The sequence below is a fragment of the Phacochoerus africanus genome, chromosome 10 (assembly GCF_016906955.1).
Source record: "Phacochoerus africanus isolate WHEZ1 chromosome 10, ROS_Pafr_v1, whole genome shotgun sequence".
Classification (NCBI taxonomy): domain Eukaryota; kingdom Metazoa; phylum Chordata; class Mammalia; order Artiodactyla; family Suidae; genus Phacochoerus; species Phacochoerus africanus.
Window position 1 is genome coordinate 69,927,146 of NC_062553.1, and position 19,474 is coordinate 69,946,619.

Here is a 19,474-nt window from a genome sequence, read left to right on the forward strand (position 1 = left end):
CCTAATAGATCATCAGCCTATTTACATCAACCAAGAATATCAGAGATCCAACCTAGGAAACTGTAAAGCTGTGCTGCGGGGTGAGAAGAGGGAGGGAATTTAAGGCTATCAACATCCATGAAAGATCACAAGGATACTGCCTCAGAAAGAGGAGATTGAAAACCAAGCTAAAGCAATTTTCTAATAATGTGTATATTTTCTTGGTAGAATTCCTGCATATATAACATCATATTCAGTGAATACACACTTTTTTCTGTTTGTTTAAACATTATTTCTGAAGAAAAAAATGTTAACCAATGAGTGATGTTCTCATGGAGCCAATGGACAGGATTATATCTTCAGAAAGTATCTTAGTCAGTTGAGGCTGCTCTAACAAATTACCATGGACTAGGTGGCTAAGACAATATTAATTTCTCACAGTTCTGGAGACTGGGAATCCAAGGTCAGGGTGCTGGCATGGTCAGGTTCTTGGTGAAGACCCTTGGTTGACAGATAACCATCTTCTTGCTGTGTCTTCCCATGGTGGAAAAAGAGAGAGGGCGCTCTCTGGCCATTTCTTATAAGGGCACCAATTCCATTCATAACGGTTCCACTCTCATGACCTGATAGCTTCGCAAAGGCCCCATCTCCAAACACCATCAAGCTGGGATTAGGGTATTCAAAGTGTGACTTTTTGAGGGACGCAAACAGTTAGTCCATAGAAGAAAGGGACTTTTAGAGGCACTGAAACCTTCAGGACTTACTCTTGTCATCCGCTGTGTCTTTGCCTCTGCCTGCCTGCCTTCTCTCTCCTTCTCTGTTATTCTGTCCTCAATGGCAAGCCATCCACAAAATGTAGCTTGCATTCCCTAAGATTCAATTTCCAATTCCTGTGAGTGAAGATATCAGGTCCAACCAACTGTGGCCAAGTAGAAGTGGTTACATGGTGCAAACAAGGCCACCTGTAGAATGAAGAGACAGTTCCCATAGAAGTAAGAGTTTGAATGAATTGAGAAGTTATCTCCAAAAGATTATACCACTCCATGTGTGTGCCTGCATAGGTTAGAGGGTAAAACAAAGACAGATAGACAGAAAGAAAATACACACTTCCTCAGGAGAAACTATTGTTCTTTAGAGAGGTGACAACATACTTATTGAAAGAGTCCTACACAAAAAGTCCAGAAGTCTGGGTGCTGGGATTCTGAGCAAGTATCAACTTTTCTACACTCTGATGCAAATGTGAAAACATGGGAAAAACAAAACAAAACAAAACCAAAATTATCTCTATACCCACAAAATATTTGAGAGGAAATAATAAAGTTTCTTTGAAAGTAAGCATGAAAAAAAAATCATAAAGTGTTATCTTTATTATTATTAAAATTATAAAATCACTTCCCAATTAGCATTTAATAAAGCCAGTTTTGTGGTACCTATTCACATTGTCTTCTCCACAATTATACGGACTAAGCCTCTAGACCCTCCAAAGCAGACGACAAGTTTTACTGCTGTGGATCATGGCAAAAACAATAACCATATTATTAAGCTATATACTAATGACTAGCTCTGAGATGGAGCTCAGTAAAAGAACAATCTCAGGACCACAAGTACTTTAAGAAGAGAAGTAAGTCTGGAATATAAAATTCCAAATTGCGGGAGAAAGGGATCTAGTTGGCAGTTTGAGTCATGCCTCCACTCATGGTCTAGTGCCCCGTGGACAGGAGACTGAACATACCACAGCAACACGGCTGCCAGGAGCCACCCCAGAGTGACACAGGCAATTTCCAGAGTGGCTGGAAGACAATGCAGTGAGGCCTCTCTATAGCTCAGAGTGTTCTCAAAACTAAGGAATGAGTGAGTGAGTGTGGCACTTCCGGTTCTAGTTTCAGAGTTTTTTTGTTTGCTGGTTTGTGTTTAAATAAAATAGTCTAAAACCCCTTATATTACAAACCATTAAGAAATACTAAATAAGATTGGAAAGAATCCTTTCAAATGAAGGGATTAATTGCCTAGAGAGTAAAGAAAACCCCTAGAATCTTCCCCCAGTCCTCTCAAAAAGGAGGCAGAAACTAAGAAAGGAAATTTCCTAGGAAAATACTGGGGACTGCACAGACTGAGGCTTACAGGTGGCTGCTCTATCAGAGAGGAGGATGCTGACAGTTTCATCTCGTGGTAAGATTGGTGACAAATCTACCAAAAAAAACACAGGTTTGTGATAAGGAAGTGTGTCTGCCTGAACATGGCCAATAGGGGGGAAACAATCTTTTTCCCCTCCCTGAAAGGTCTCTACCAAGAGTCTTGCCTTCAAGTAGCTTTGGGATTCCATCATAACACTAGTGTGGTCCCAGGTAGCATAGAAGGAGGCTCAGATCAATATCTGGCAGAAATGAAAGTCAAGCTGCCCTCCTAGGATTTATGTACAAGATGGATTCCCCAAAGGCATCTCAAAGATTAAAGCCATGTTGCAAGTGAGTCTGAAGTCCCAAAGTATAAAACTCTGGAGGAACCATTCACACTAAACAGGAGTCAAGACCCACAACAAAGAGCAGCCCTAATATTGAAAGTATTAAAATCAATGGTGGAGACCATGATAAGTAAGTATGTTTCAAATCATTAGCCATCAAAGAAGGCACTGAAATATAAGAAATGAAGAAGAATGAAATGGAAGGAAATTAGGAAACCAAGCAGATCAGACTGGAAGGGTGTGTGTGTGTCTGTGTGTGTGTCTGTGTGTGTGTGTGTGTGTGTTGGGGGGGATAAGAACAAATGGATAATAGGGGAAAGAATCACACTTTCCAAAAGAGAGGAAACGTAGAAATAAAAATATTAAAAATATAATTATGGGACTTCCCGTCTGGCTCGCAGCATAACTGCTAGGTGTTGCTTCTGCAGTGGCTGTGGCTCAACCCCTGGCTCGGGAACTTCCATATGCCACAAGTGCGGCCACTTAAAAAAAAAGAAGAAGAAAAGGGGAAAAAAACAAAAATATGATTACACAGAGTAAGATCTCATTGGATGGCTTAAACGGTAGCTGGAAAGACAATGTTTTAGATGCATCTAGGACACAATAGAGAGATAAAAATATAGAATACACAAAAAAGAAGTTAAGAAAACTCAAGCATGGTATAAGAACATCTAACTTATTTCTGAAAGGAATTCCAGACAGTGCGAAGAGGGAGAATGGGTAAAAGTAATATTTGAAAGGATATTGACTGAGAATTTTCTAGGACAGATGAAATTGCCATATTCAGGAAGCCCAACAGATTCTAAGGAAGGCAGAAGGGTAAATTCACACCCCAACTACATTATAGTGATACTGCAAGATCCAGAACACAAAGAAAAGGCCTTAGAATGAGTCAGCATGACCCACCATGTCCCAAGTGCTCTAGAAGAAACTCAAGGGGGGTCAAATCTGTGGTGTATTCCTGGGAATATAGGGTTTCTAAAATGGAATTGCTCTGGAAGGGTTAGTTTTTGAGCCATACCAAATTGCTGTGGTTTTTATGCACATTTGCAGGGAAGAATCAAGGTCTTCAAATTTGGCTTGTGTTTACTATGATGAAGGTGAGGTGGTTTCTACATTACACAGCAAACGACTAAGGAGAATGCAGTGTTAGTGATTCATGTAATTGTTTGACTAATTTTACTAGAAATGTTTTGCTTCCAACATCATATACCTAATGACTCACATATTTTACATTTTACATTGCTTTTGCTATGATTTTTTTTCCTTTAGATTCAAAGAGCCTTTTAAAATGTAACTGTTGGATTGATTGAGAAAAGTATGCCTTCCTTACTGCTCCCCCCAACTCCACCTATCTTGATGCGCTAATGTGGAGAAATGGGGAAAAAAATAATAGTTAAAACAAGATGTGGAGCAGATGGACCCTACTAGTTCTACCATTTACAAGCTATGTGATTTTAGGCTGTTCTAAATTTCGATTTCTTCTTCTGTAAGATGTCGACATTAATATCTACTTTAGAGGGTGATTAAAAGGACTAAAGAAGGAAATGTCCTTCACTTATTTATGCTCTAGAAGTCATATCAAATTATTCATAGTCTTTCTGGAGGTATTATTCTGTTTCTTGGCTTAAAGCTTTTATTCATCCTGTTCCCTCTTCTGGGGCCAGTTTCTTTCGCCCTGTCTCCTCACTCTTCTCCTGACTGAACATGTAAAGGAAATTAAATCTGAAGAATGATCTTAGTTTGTATATAACTTCCTCTAGGATGCTGTCCCATCCTCCTCAAGGCTAGAGTGCTTGCTCCTTGTCTTTATAAGCTGTCAAAAGCACAACTGCTTCATGTTTTACCTCATTTCACAGAGGAAGCTTTTAAGTCAACACAAACTTAAATGACTTGCCAAAGACGACAAAACCAGCCAGTGGCAGAATCAAGGCGCAAAGCCAGGAATCCTGATTTTTATCCCCCAGTCACCACCATTACTTCCGTTTAAGCAAACAGGGCCAGCTCCACCCTGGTTACACCCAGATTCTGTGGGATGCTGAGACATAAAAATCTCCAAAAAGAGACCCTCTGTGTATTTCTGGGTGAGGTGCATTTCTTCCCCATGACATGTAATTCATTAGGCTGTCTAAGACATCCTCCCTACCACTCCCTGCCAACTCTATCAGCCTACTTTCACTGCATCATCAGACACTCTAATCTTGGTCTGGACCAATGCCTGGCTTCTGCATTTTCTTCTTGGTGCCAGCAAAATCTCTACCATAATTTTAGTTTAGCCAAATTGTCCTTCCAGACTCGTCATTCACATAGAGGTTTCTCTCTGCCCTCGAGACTCAATCATTGTCACTGCTGAAAGGAATTGTCGGCCCCCATCTTTCACCACTGCCCTCCACGCTGAAACACGCATTTACCCACGACTGTGGCCAACCCTATAGGTGAGGGAGCTCAAAGCGAAGAAGATGCATTCATTATCTTCTCCAAACCTACTGTTTCCTATTTTTCCATTGTATTACGCTATAGTTCATCCACCTCCCTAAGCCAGGGACCGAGGGTTAGACATTGACCTTCCCCCTCTGCCTCACATCCAGCCAGACTTCAGCTGCTGCCATTTCTACACTCTTTCCAACCTTCATCTAGCCCCCCTTTCTCTTCCCTCCACCATTACCTTAGTTCTGGCATCTCAAACTTTCACCTGTATCCCTAAAATAGCCTCCTAACTGGTCTCCATGACTCCTGGCTGACCCTACTCCCATCAGCCTAATTCACTGCAAAGACATTGTTCTAAAACGCAAATCTCAACAGATGGGATGGATCCCTCATGAATAATTAAGAAAGACCATTAATTAGATTCTTCATGAAAAGTATCTATTATTTTTAATATTTGCTTCAAAACACATTAAATGGACACAGCTCTCACTTAGCTCTCTTGGAATCATCCGAATCATGATACCTCTGGATCAAAAAAGGATCCATACTACCACCATAATATCATTCTATTCACTTTGCTATTTCTTGTCCATGGACTGAAACACACATCAGCAAGTATGTACATATGTTACACTTAACTGAAGGAAAACATGTGCATGGTAAAAACACAAATGGCATAAGGAGTCATATAGTTTTTATAAAAGGGAAAACTCAATTTTTCTGAGTTGTCTGGTTTTCACCCCTAGAAGTAGTGATTTTTAGCAATTTCGGTGGGTATATATTCTCAAAAATGTTCTTTGAATGCACCAGCATATTGGATAACAAAACTTGAAGCATCGTTTCATATCAGCACATCGATTTACTGGTTTTCTCAGGGTGGGGAGTGGAGGAAGAATGTTTTGTTGCAGGTATGTAGCATTGTTAGCTTACCAGTTCATTCTGATGGACATTTAGGCGTTTCTAGACTTTTCAAAAATATGGTAAATCGTGTGGTAGTGAACCTTTCTGTATTTTGTGTGTTTGTCTGTGTACATGTTATTCAAGTTATCTGTAGGATAAATTTATAGAACAGGAATTTCTGAGTCAAAGGATATGTGTATTTTACACTTTGACAAGCATTTGCCAAAACATTTCCAAAGAATTTGCACCTGTTTAAACTCCCTCTACTAAACTACAAAAATGCCTATTTCTCCACTTCCTGAGTCATGCTCCTATCCAATTTTTTTACCTTTGCCAGACAGACAGGTGAAAACTGCCATTTCATTGTTTGAGTCTGTAGCTCTCTAATTCTGAGAGTATTGTGCTTCTTTACACTTCTTCCTATCCCTTGCGATGTATTTATTTATTTTTGCCTTTTTAAGGCTGCACCTACGGCACGTGGAGGTTCCCAGGTTAGGTGTCTAATTGGAGCTAGAGCTGCAGGCCTAGGCCACAGCCACAGCATCATGGGATCTGAGCTGCATCTGTGACCTACACTGCAGCTCACGGCAACACCGGATCCTTAACCCACTGAGCAAGGCCAAGGATCGAGTCTGCATGGATACTAGTCAGGTTCATAACACATTAAGCTACAATGAGAACTCCTATCCCCAACCATTTATATTTTGCTTTCTTGGAAATTTTTTTCTATTGCTTACTGGTCTTAACATTTTTAAAGAGATATTTACAAAATAAATATTTTGCTGTACAATAAATTGCAAAATATTTATTTTGTACTTTCCATTTGTATTTTTATTTTCTTTCAGTTTCTTCTCATGAAGAAAGCATTATTTTTAGTACTGTTAATTCACTAAAAATTTCCTTAGTGGCATCTGCGTGTGTCTTTGTGTATGTATATATATTAAGTAAAAACTAAGTAGGTAGCATTTTTGTTTTAAATATATGTATATAATTATCTATTTTTATATTTTTATACATATCTGTGCTATATACAAAGCATACTAAATATAACTTCAAAATATTCTATATATACTTTTATATAAAAATGCTACATACATATAGTTCTCTGCTGAAAATGATATTTCTTCAACCATGTTATATTTCGGATAATAGGTGAGAAAATATTACCCAACTCCCATTATTAACATAATTTCTGCCATCATTTTAGTGCATCTCCTTTAGGTCTATTTTCCTATGTGTATATATTTTTGTTATAAGTACAATGGCATAACTTATCTTTAAGAGACCATAAAGGGTCTCCTGTTTGATTGAGGAAACAACAGCAGAAAGCAGTAGAAATTGGAGCAAGTGGTTCATAAGACGTCTGTTGAGGGTTGCACTTCTTCTCCCCCTACTCCCTCCCACAATCAAGAAATGCAAAAGTGCAGACTATTTTGCATAAGGACATTTGGAGAACATACCCATAAAAAGCTGACATGTGTAGTCTGCTATAAAATAATGCATAACCAGCAAGTGTCAGCCAAGAAACAACTACAAATGCATCAATTAGCAAAGAAAAAAAATTTTTTTGCCCTCTTCTATCTTCCTCTACTCCCACTTTGACCCTAGAAAAATGCAGAAGCAGCAGAATGAGTAGATGAGGAGACAAGGAAACTAAAAAGGAAGAACAAGAAAAAGAACAGACCTTGGTGATTTCATCCATTCTCATGATTTTAAATGTCACTGATGTGCCAATGACTCTCAAGTTTATAACTCCACCCTTGAACCCTCTTCTGAACTCCAGGCTTGTACATCTAACTTCCTACTGACCATCTCCAGTTGAATATTGAATAGATGTCTCAAAGTTCCCATGTCCAGAATTGAACACTTGATCATCCGTAACAAACTCTCCTACCTGCAACTTTCCATTGCAGTCGATGGCAACTTCATCCTTCTAATAGTTCAGACCAAAATCTTGGGTTTTTCTTGACTCTCTTTACCCACACATTGCATATGATGAGAATGATGATGATGATGATGTCAGAAAATCCTGCGGAATCTACGTTTAAAGTATATGTAGAATCTGACTGCTTCTTCAACACCTCAACTCTTACCTGTATGGCTGGAGCTAGCGTCATCTCATCTGGAGATGCCGTGATTACCAAATCCAACTCCTGCTTCTCTCCTGCCACACATACCCCCGCAGTCTATTTCAAAACAGCAGCCATGATGGTGTTTTGAAAACATAAATCAGATTGTCATTCTTTTACTCAAAATTTTCCAATCACTTTCTGTCTCACTTAGAGAAGAGCCAGAGTTCTTAACAAATGATCCACCAGGGCTTATGTTATCCATCCTTCTCCATTCCCTCCCCCTCCCCCCTGTTGAGTCTACCATAAAGAAATATCGTAGCCTGGTGCCACTTTGGAGGCTGGATCAGAGTGCCATCCCCATCGGGTTGTGGTGAGCAGGCTCTTCCTGGCTTGCTGATGGCCACCTTCTTGCTGTATCCTTGTGTGGTGGGGGAGAGAGACAAATGAGTGCTCTGCTGTCTCTTAATAGTGACACTAACCCTATCAGATCAGAACGCTACCCTAGGACCTCAGTGAATCTAATCACTTCTGTAAAAGTACTATATCCAAATACAGTCATATCAAGGCTTAGTGATTCAACACATGAATCTGGTCGAGGGGTGGGCACATACATTCAGTCCCTAGTACCCTCGCTAAAAATAAGACCTCATCTCCTGCTAGGTCCTCCTTGCTCACTCTTTCCAGACACATCACCTGCTTAATGATCTTTGAACAATTCATACCTATGCCTGCTTTAAGGCCTTTGACTGGCTGTTTTTTTCTGCCTGGAATATACTACTTTCAGATATCCCCATAGACAATTCACTCACCTCTTCAGCTTTGTTCAAATGCCCACTTGTCAATGAAGTCTACCCACCACCCTATTTACAATCGCTACCTACCCCCACCAGCATCCTTGGCTCTCTTATCTTGACCTCTGTGTTGTTCCACACAACATTCTAAGATAATTTACAAGGGGCTGGATACATAGTGGGGACTCAGGCAGGTGGAGAGGGGGAATGAGAGCCTGGTGAGACTGATTGCAACTGAGCTGGAGAGCCAGGGGCCCAGGCAAGAGTGGGAGGGAGGAAGGCTATGTGGGAACTGAGACTTGAAAGGTAAGTGGGAGTTTGAGGTAGTAAGACTTTACTAGTGAGTGGGTTTTGGAAGTCAGAGAAACCTTAGCCTCTCAAAGTGAATACAGTAGTAGAATCACAGGCATCATGATAAGGCAATGTGGAAAAAATTTTCAAGGAAGTGGAGAATTAGGGGAAAGTTAACCCTATTCTTTTTGGCAGATAGGGTTCTGGCTCAGCACTGGATTTCATGAAGTTTATTCCCAGCTGGTTTGCTTAAATACTAGGATGTAACTCCCTCTGGCTTTATTTTTGCCAACTTCTCCCTTTATATGGGTTAAAATTTATAGATATTTCTTATGGGAACTGAGTATGACAACCCAGAGTTGCATTAATATAGGCAACCTCAATGAGAGTGATAGTATCCTTAAAGAGACAAAAAAAATTGATGCTTGAAGAATAAAATAGTCTTAGATATTATATTGGTTCATGACTTTCCAAAGAGCTAAAGTTCATGAATTGATGTATCTATGATTTTAATATATCATGGAGGAGTGGGGGTTGATTAGGAAAATCATGTTTACAAAGTCTCTTTGAGGAGTTCTCTTGTGGCGCAGCAGGGTAAGGATCCAGCTTTGTCACTGCAGCAGCTCAGGTCGTTGCTGTGGCTTGGGTTTGGGTTTGATCCCTGGGCTGGAGAACTTAAAAAAAAAAAATTAGAAAGTCTCTTTTTAGGAGACAGAGTAATAAAAATAATGATAACAAACAATATAACAACAACATTGAGAAGTACTGATTTAAAACATGGAAAACCAACACTTAATAAATACCTAATACCCTAATTGCTAATCCCAAACTCATAATTTATCCATATCTCCCTTTCCCTTTGTTTTCCATGAGTCTGTTTCTGTTTTGTAAATAAATTCATCTGTATCATATTTTAGATTTCACAACATATAAGTGATATCATTTTGTCTGACTTACTTCACTTAGTGTGATAATCTCTACAACAAGGACCTACTGTATAGCACAGGGAATTATATTCAGTATCTTGTAGTAAATACAATGGAAAATGATATATGTATGTGTATATATTGGTGTGTGTATAACTGAATCACTTTGTGGAACAGGCAAGAAACCCACACAACATTCTTATTTTTTTTTTAGGGCCACACTTGCAGCATGTGGAGGTTCCTAGGCTAGGGGTCTAATCGGACCTGCAGCTGCCAGCCTACGCCACAGCCACAGCAGCTCAGGATCTGAGCCAGGTCTGCAACCCGCACCACAGCTCATGGAAACACTGGATCCTCAACTCACTGAGTGAGGCCAGGGAGGGAATCTGCAACCTCATTGTTCCTAGTTGGATTTGTTTCCACTGTACAATGATGGGAACTCAAGAACACAACATTCTAAACCAGCTATATTTCAATAGAAAAATTTTTTTAAAATATAAAGTACAACAATATTATTTTAATGGTAATGGATAATATTTATTGAGCACTTACTATATGCCAGGTTCCTTGTAACATTTTTCTGTTTATTTACTCTCCACAACAATCTTATGAAGTAGATACTGCTATTATCCCCACAAACAGTTATAATAGGGCAAAGAGATTTAGTAATCTTGTTATGTTGAATGAATAAAGAACTATATCATTTAAGTTTAACCAGTTTCCAAAGCCAAATTCTAGAAAATGGGGAGAAAATAGAATATTTCACTATCTTAGACCAAGACAACTTGAAGCCTATTAGTACATGAAAATTCCATTTCATGCAACCTAAGGACCTGGTATGTTTTTATTCATTCATTCATTTAATAAGTCAACAGATAGGCACTGTATGCATCCATGGCCTATTTCTATAAACGGAGGAAACAGCAAACCTCTGTCTTCATGGAGTTTATGTCATAGTGGAGGAGACAAGACAAAGCAAATGAACACATATATCATATAAAATCAGGTTATATTAGGATATATTCTGATAGTTATATCAGAAAAAAAAAATGAAAAAGGCCAAGGGAAAAAAATCAATGGTCAAGGAAACTGCTAGGATGTTTCAGAAAGACCTTTCTGAGGAGGTGATTTTGGACAGAAAAGTGAATAAAATGAGGGAGCAATCCATGTGAATATCCTGTGGAGGAACATTCCTGGCAGATGGAAGCACCAAGAGCAAAATGCCTGAAAAACTTGAGTGACAAGTTGTAGGAACAATCGGGGGGAAAAGTTGATATAATGGAATACATGAGAGGGGGGTATCTTAGAAATGAAGCTGGAAAGGTGGCCAGAGAAAAAAAAGTAAAGGACTTTGCAGCCATGGAAAATATTTTAGATTTTCCATGTAGTGGAATTGAGAAGCCATTGAAGGCATGAAAGCAAGAGAGTGAAATGTTTTGTTTTCTTACAAAATATCACTTGGCTGGAATGTAGAAAATAGATGCCGATGATGGAGAACAATAGCGAAGGCAAAGAGACAAGCTTGGTGGCTGTTCCCGTGGTTCATATGAGGTAGTTACCTTTTTTGGACTAAAGAGGTAGCAGTAGGGGTCATGAGAAATATTGAAGGAGGGGTATCTTCTGAAGATAGAGTCAACAGGATTTTCTAGTGGATTTGATGCAGAGTGTAAAAATAAAAAAAAATAGTGAAGAATTAAAACAGGCAACACATGGTCCTGTGCAAAAAGTAGACACTCAATAAGTACTTATTGGACTTCAAAAACAAAACCAAAAACAGGCAATACAGTTTTGGTCCTAGTAATTCGGTGAATGGTAGTGCTATGTACTAAATAAAGATGAGGAATAAGTAAGTTTGCATCAGAATATAACTCGAGGTCTTTCTTGGACATGCAAGGTTTGCATACCAGTGGTAATTAGAGCTGTGGAAGGAGAGAGGTTAATGTAGGTCATGACTGTAGATAAAATTGAGAAGAGGTCACACAGGATGGAGGTGGGTACATGCCAGCGTTTAGAGGTCAGAAAGTTAAAGACGATCCAGCAATGGAGACCGAAAGAAAAAAACCCAACTTTGTATTTTATATTTGTATTTCAAATAACGAATGGCCTGGCTCTTAACATGAATGCACCAAATATGTGACACCTGACAATTGTCCAAATAATGGAGAGAAAATATCTGCCATACCCTCTGAGAAAATTTGTTTTTTTGATTACAAGTTCTCAGAGGACATTGACCCATGATCAGTGTTTGTTTGTTTGTTTGTTTTGGCTGCACCTGCAGCATGTGGAAGTTTCCTGGCCAGGGGCTGAACCCCTACCACAGCAGTGACCCGGGCCAAGGCAGTGACAATGCAGGATCCTTAATCTGTTGCACCACAAAGGGAGTCCCATGATTAGTGTATTTTTTTTTTTTTTTTGCTGTTGTTGTTATTGTTGTTGTTGTTGCTATTTCTTGGGCCGCTCCCTCGGCATATGGAGGTTCCCAGGCTAGGGGTCGAATCGGAGCTGTAGCCACAGGCCTACGCCAGAGCCACAGCAACGCGGGATCCGAGCCGCGTTTGCAACCTACACCACAGCTCACGGCAACGCCGGATCGTTAACCCACTGAGCAAGGGCAGGGATCGAACCTGCAACCTCATGGTTCCTAGTCGGATTCGTTAACCACTGCGCCACGACGGGAACTCCTGATTAGTGTATTTTGAAGACAGAAATTCTTTGAAATGGCTCAACACTCAATACTCAGTACTATTAGAATAAGAGAAATTATCTCATGACAGGAAAGATGTGTGACAGGGGTAAAACTTTCAACTAGATACTTTTTACTTAAATATTCACCTGCCATCTTAATTTGAGAAAATTACAGACAGGTTCAGACATGTTTGGCGTGGTATGGCCATAGACTTAATTTGAGAAAATTACAAATGCAAGCATATTTCTTATCATTGAAGTTACCAGCTTAAAAAAAAAAAAGTAATAGCTAGAGGCAAAGTATCACTTTATAGTGTCACTGACACACACACTTGTGCACACGCACACCCTTACACATTCTCAGTTTCCGCCTTGATATGGTCTTATTCTTACCAAGAGCGAAGAGAGTGTACTGAACTTGCTAGCACGCATGACCATGTGCTGCTCCTCGCCTTTCTCCACCTTGGTTTGGGCTCCAAATTGTCACCTTAAATCTTAGGTTGAGGTTTAATATTACCCATGCTTTATTATCCAAAGTGAAATATGAGCTAATTTACACCTGGTTCTTCTGTATCCTGTCTGTGCCATCTCCTAGGTTATGAATTTATCCAAGGCAGTCTTTTATTAGGCTGGCCATTATCCATAGGTGTTCAAAATGACATTCAACTTGGGGTAAGAGAAATTCCCCTCCTGGCTCGGTGAATCTGACTAGGAACCACGAGGTTGCAGGTTGATCCCTGGCCTTGCTTAGTGGATTAAGGATCCGGCGTTGCCCTGAGCTGTGGTGTAGGTTGCAGATTTGGCTCGGATCCCGCGTTGCAGTGGCTGTGGTGTAGGCTGGTGGCTACAGCTCCGATTGGACCCCTAGCCTGGGAACCTCCATATGCTGCCGGGGTGGCCCAAGAAATGGCAAAAAGACAAAACAAAACAAAACAACAACAACAACAACAACAAAAACTTGGGGTAATTAACAAATCTCGTTAGGACAAAGGGGTCTTGCATACTCCATTTATTTACCTGATTTCCAGATGTTCTTCGAATTTTAATCTAGCAATTCATTTTTTACTCAATTATTGAAAGATTTCTTAATGTTTTATTTACTATTTTTATTTATTTATTTATTTATGTATTTATTTTTGCGGGACAGGATCCAAATAACCTGCTATTGTTGGAAACTGGAAGTCACGCTCCCATACTTACTTGAGAAAAATTTTACCCAAGTTTTCAAAGCTCTACTATTGCTTCTACAATGCTCTTCTTGATCACCTTATACACATGTGATTTCTTCCTCCTTCAAAACCCCGTATCATCTCTCTGACCCTCTCTTACTCTCCCATCCTTTAGTCATTCAGCGGCATGCACTCAGCGGTTCCCTTTTTAGATCATGTAGATTCTTGATGGCAGGTGGCATATCTTATCCCCTGAAGCAACTAGTTCATGGTTTGCACAAAGCAGACACTTAAGATTTATTTAATTGAAAACAATTTCAAAGTATGGCTTGAGAAACCAACCGTAATACTAATCACTTCAGTTATTTCCCACATTTCTCAATTGCAACAAAGAATAGTCTTGAGCAATAAAAAAAGTTCCCAAGTCTTTTCCCTCACATTCCACTTAAGTAGGGTTTACATAAAGTAATGTGACAGCCCAAGTTTTTAACTTCTAACAAGACCCAGCTGCTGGAACATTCAATCACCGTTAGTTCAACTTGTGATAACAAACATGTTTCCTCTGTCTACCTCACAGAACACATTAAGCAGCCTCCAGTTCACAAGGAAAGAAGGAACTTGGCTCCTGGGGAGCATAATTCTATACAGATGGAGCCAAGCAAGACCAAACGCTAAATTGAACGACAATAAATGAAATGAGGTGGGGAAAGAACAGGAAATGTATGGTGCCTTAACTGCTTGTGTATTTTAGGGGAATATTATTGCAGCCAGAAAATAACCTAAGGTTTTAAATCACCCAACCCAGAGGATAAATTCTAGGATCATCATTTATTAGCTACTTATCGAATCTGAGATACCATGGGCTATGACATTCTTATTGTATGTACCATTTAGAAAGGGAAAAGTCAGTCAAATAATCTCTGTTTTCCATTAGCAGTAAGCATATTGTGATTTCAGGGATGTAAAAAGGTGATAAAATATACTTCTTAGAAGTATTGGAATGTGGAATGGAGCTTAACATCTTTAAAGCTCCATTTTTTTTCCATTCAGTAAAAAAATGGGTATAAAATACTGCCTTCATAAAGGTCAGTTTCCTTATTATATCCTTTCTTGATCCATCTCAGTACTGACCCAGGGGAGTTATAATGTACGAAGGTGAAGAACCTGGCACCTAACCTACTGCCAAAGAACAGATCACAGGTGGTGGTACAGGTTGAGCTGTAGGTTGTACAGCTCAGGAAAAGCAGGTATTTTACCTGTAAACTTGCTTCTACGCCCTCATGAGGTATCTACCTATGGAGAAGAAGAGGGGGTATTGCGAGGTTAACCAGTCCAACGTCTCAGCTTCTGAGAGGAAAACTAACCTATTTAAGTGGGTGCGTTTGTAATAAATTAACAGGCTTTGTATGACCTAACACTAACCTATTTAAGTGGGTGCGTTTGTAATAAATTAACAGGCTTTGTATGACCTAACACTTCCCTCTCAGTTTTCGCGGGGGAGTGACTTGCTCACCTACAGGACATGATCTGCTGTGCTCTCTCCTGGGTATGGGAAGGTTACCCCACAGGAGAAGAATGAGATTTTCCAAGCCACTTTATGCCAGGGTAGGTTCATCTGCCTAATTCTGGGGATCAAGTTTCGGAAGTTCACCTACTCACAGATATAAAACACAAGCTCTAACATCAGCTTTCTTGTTAGTAAAGGTGAGATTTTGGTCTCTTATTTAACTTACATTTTCTTATCTTAACTGGATCAAGATTCACATTTCAGGAAATTATGAGGGGGTACTATTCGTAAGTTCCCTGAAAACAACCATCATGCCTGCCCTTAACTCTGATGAGCAGGCAGACCTCTGTGCTAGAACACAGAAATGATGATAAAAGGTTGCCTGTTCAAGAGGTCATTGGTAGATTCAATTCACCATGTAACTGTCCCTTTCTCACTCTGTCTGACACAGTCACGATGGCAAGCCTAGCCCGCAACCTCAGCTATTTCTTATCTGCTGAGGAGAGAGACTATTCCTTTCTTCTTCCTCTTCTCTGGCTTCTCTTAGCTTCCTCCCATCAACAGTGCCATCCAAAGCTTTTTCTCTGGCCTGTGATGAACTTGGCTGCCCTCTCTTTGCCATTAGCCATCAGAGAATCAACCTTGGCACTGATCCAAACCAACTAAAGGTCAGGCAGCTTCAGTCTATTGAAATGACAGGGTATAAGCTAAAGGCCCAGCAAAAGACCGCATATTGACTCACTGTGAGCCATCAAATTAGGAGAATAAGGAACTTTATCAATAAAACCACAACCTACTTTGCTTGGCTGCATTCTCGGAGACCAACAACTGGGACCGAAGGTAGCTATGCAGGGCTATCAAAAAGCTGGGCTGCAAGGACAAGTCAGGACATCGGGCGGAAGGAATCCTGCCCAGGTCTATGCTCATTTCATTTCCTTGTATACATTCTGTATCAAAACAAATAAATTATACTTTTTTTTTTTTGGGCCAGGAAAAAATTCAGCCACAATGCTTACTTTTTTTTTTTTTTTAATACCCAGGGAAAGTATCCCCATACATTTCACATTCCATGTTACATACATTCCATATTACAATTTGTAGTTATTTCATTTAGACCGTGTCTTGTCTCATATCCCCTGGCTCACCCTCTACCCAGCTGTTCCTGCAGCATACAGTCCTCTGCAGGTAGAATCTGGTAGCATTTGGCCTTGACTATACACTACATCTCTCAACTTATATTCTGGAACTTCTCTGATATAGGGGCACCTAGAAGTGAAAGGTAGTTGATCACTTGGTACAACCAGTAGATATTGGGGAATATTGGTGGGTAAGTTTTCCTCCTTCTATCCCTTGGGCAGATAATTCTGAGGCATGTATACACTGGGTACTATCACCATCTCTACACCTGGAATGAGTTCTAGAGGTCTCATTTTTAAAGGTGAGAAATATGATGAAACATCGGCTTCCTCAAAAAGATAGAATGACATTTTGAGCTGGTGAATTTGGAACAACGCAGAGGGATGAGGTCAAACAAGTCTACACCACACCTTGATCTTACATCCTGGTAAGATTGAAGACACTGGCCCTAAAGGAAGGTTGTTTATACAGCTCTCTAAGAGAAAGAGAGGTTATAACCACCAATTAGAAAGAGGGCAAGAATGAAGTTAAGAAGTCCAAGTGAGACAGTGCTCAATGAATACAAATTTTAGCCTAAGGCTGACTCTACTTACAATGATTTAAAAAATATTATTTTGGAGTTCTTTGGAAGACTCACCATAGTTTTGGAGAGATCAAATCCACTACAACATGCGACATAGACATTACAGTTTGCAGTGATACAACTATTAAATATATGTAACTTATTTTACGGGGCCTCTTCTCTTTCTTTTCAAATCAAGATAATGAAACTACCATGTGATGCCAAGCTCAGTGTGTTTCCACCACAATTATAAATTATGTATTTGTGAGGTTTCCATAGGTGAGATGTTTCCAAAGCAAAGTTGGAGAAGCAATTCGCTGAAATCCAGATCAATGATGGAATAATTGCGCCCGTCCTTGTTTTTTTTCCAAGGTCAGGCTTATAGTGGAAAAGGATCCTGGTTGTTATGAATCTGCTAAAGAATGTATTGCCATGATGAAAACTCTCTATAAATCTGTGTCTTATGCAGTAGCCATTAGACACATGTGATCAATGGCACCTAAAATGGGGCTAGTGGCTAGTGCAATCAAGGAACTGTGTCTTAAATTTTTAATAGTTTAAATTTAAAGGTAAATAGCCACTGTGGGTGACAACTACTATGTGAAGCAGTACAGATGTAGAGCCTCAGTGCCCTGACTTTTGATTTAATACTTTCCCCAATCTATTGCACAAATGTCTTCACAGCTAGAAAGACATTATTCTCTGCTAGCTATTTAAACTCTTGGCTAGGTTTGTGTGGTGTGTGAGGGGGTGTTTAACAACAAACATGCAATAAAAGAATTATCATGTGTAGCTCTGAAATATGAATTCCAGACCAATTCTTTAATCTAAAAACACAATCTTGTATTGCCCCTTTAAGAGTTATATATAATTCAAAAGCATGTTCATGCCTCATCTTGAATTGACTACACAAGCTTTAGATAATAGTTTTAAAATTATAAGCAGTGCTTGGGGCTTTGTTTCTATTGCAGTTACATAGAGGCAAAAATGTAAATGTTGCAGTTACATAAGGTCAGGGGGAGGTCAGACGTGTCATTATTAAATTGGCCTGCTTTGGCGTGGTTATCTTTTCTAGCATCAGGATCTCAACTAGCAGAAATCCTAGATTTCTCAGTTGGTATAACTGTGGATACAGTGCACCTCACTCTTGCTAATCATACTTCTGAGAGGAGACCCTCGACCTGAAAATATAAACTTTGAATTGTGTGACACTGCAGAAGTTACTAAAGCTCTATAAACCTATTTTTTCCAAATAACATGGGATAGTGATGGTATCAGTGTCTTCATTATATGTTGTCGAGATTAAATGACATAATGTATGTAAGACTCTTAGCACAACTCCTAAAAATTATGACTATTCAACGAATGGCAGTCATTGCCCAAATTCTTACTATTAGCTGTATTTACGAAACAGATCTTTATTGGGAGCCAGTTATGTGCTGGGCAGTGTGTCACTGCTGCTGAATAAGCTGACACGGTCCTTGCCCCATGGAGCTTACATCTAATGAGGGAGAGAGATGACCAATCCCACAAACAAGTAGAAGCTGCTGCTGAGCTTTTTCTAAGAGAAGAGACCCGAGTCAGAAGTAGGTCATATGAAGGAAAACCCATTGAGATTGAGAGACCCAGAAAGACCTCTTGGAGGAAAGAATAGCATGCCAGTTCAGAATAATGGTTAATCAATAGACTAAAATTCGTTGTCTAAGCAAGGCCACGTGCATTTCCCTTTCACTTTACAGCTCAGGGTTGGTAGTCAGGCTCTGCTCTGTAAAGTCATCTTGGGGATCCAGGCTATTTTTTTTTTTATTGCACAGGAGATTGTGAAGAGTAGAACATCTTATTTTTTTTAATTAAAAAATTTTTTTGTCTTTTTTTTTTAGGGCCATACCCACAGCATATGGAAGTTCCCAGGGTAGGGGTTGAATTGGAGCTGCAGCTGCCAGCCTACGCCACAGCCACAGCAATCCCAGATCAGAGCCCCATCTGCAACCTATGCTTCAGCTCGAGGCAACATTGGATCCTTAACCCACTGAGTGAGGCCAGGAATCGAACCTGCATCCTCATGGCTACTAGTTGACTTCTTAACCTGCTGAGCCACAATGGGAATGCCGAGTGGAACATTTTAGATGGACTTCTGTGACTTAGGATTTGGGTGCAAGGTGACAGGTGGGGGCATGGGAAGGAAGATGAAGAGCATTTGGACAGAGCAAAAGCAAAGGCAAGGAGCCAGGAATTACAGGTGAATTCTAAGAGTGGCAAAAGCTGTGGTTTCAAACATCATCTAAAAGCATTTGCCTATGTTACTCTTAAATATTCCCCAAAGAGAAGTCCTGCACTATTAGTAATGTAGCTAGAAAGGTATTCTAACAAAGAGATTGTGGGGTCAAGATGCAATATTGGCTTCTTGAGTTCTATTCAAAAAATGTTTGAAAAAAAACAGTGTTCTCCAGCTTCATCTAACATCACAGGGCCAACTATATTCATCTCTCAACTGAGGAACAACTCCTTTGTATCAAAGTCTCATTGAACATATTTCTGATGTGCCAATTTTCTCAAAAAGTGGAAAA

At 39.7% G+C, this 19,474-nt stretch overlaps 1 long non-coding RNA gene across 3 annotated transcripts in view; it reads right to left on the minus strand.

Moving 5' to 3' along the window:
- Positions 1 to 19,474, minus strand: part of LOC125138158 (uncharacterized) — a 48,479-nt gene continuing 29,005 nt past the window's right edge. For 2 of the 3 annotated variants that reach the window (XR_007137589.1, XR_007137588.1), the window contains one exon: positions 9,568 to 9,595. This is a non-coding gene — a long non-coding RNA (uncharacterized LOC125138158). Of the gene's footprint in view, positions 942 to 9,567; positions 9,596 to 19,474 lie in introns of those variants that run through there. The other variant, XR_007137590.1, reaches the window with a different exon arrangement.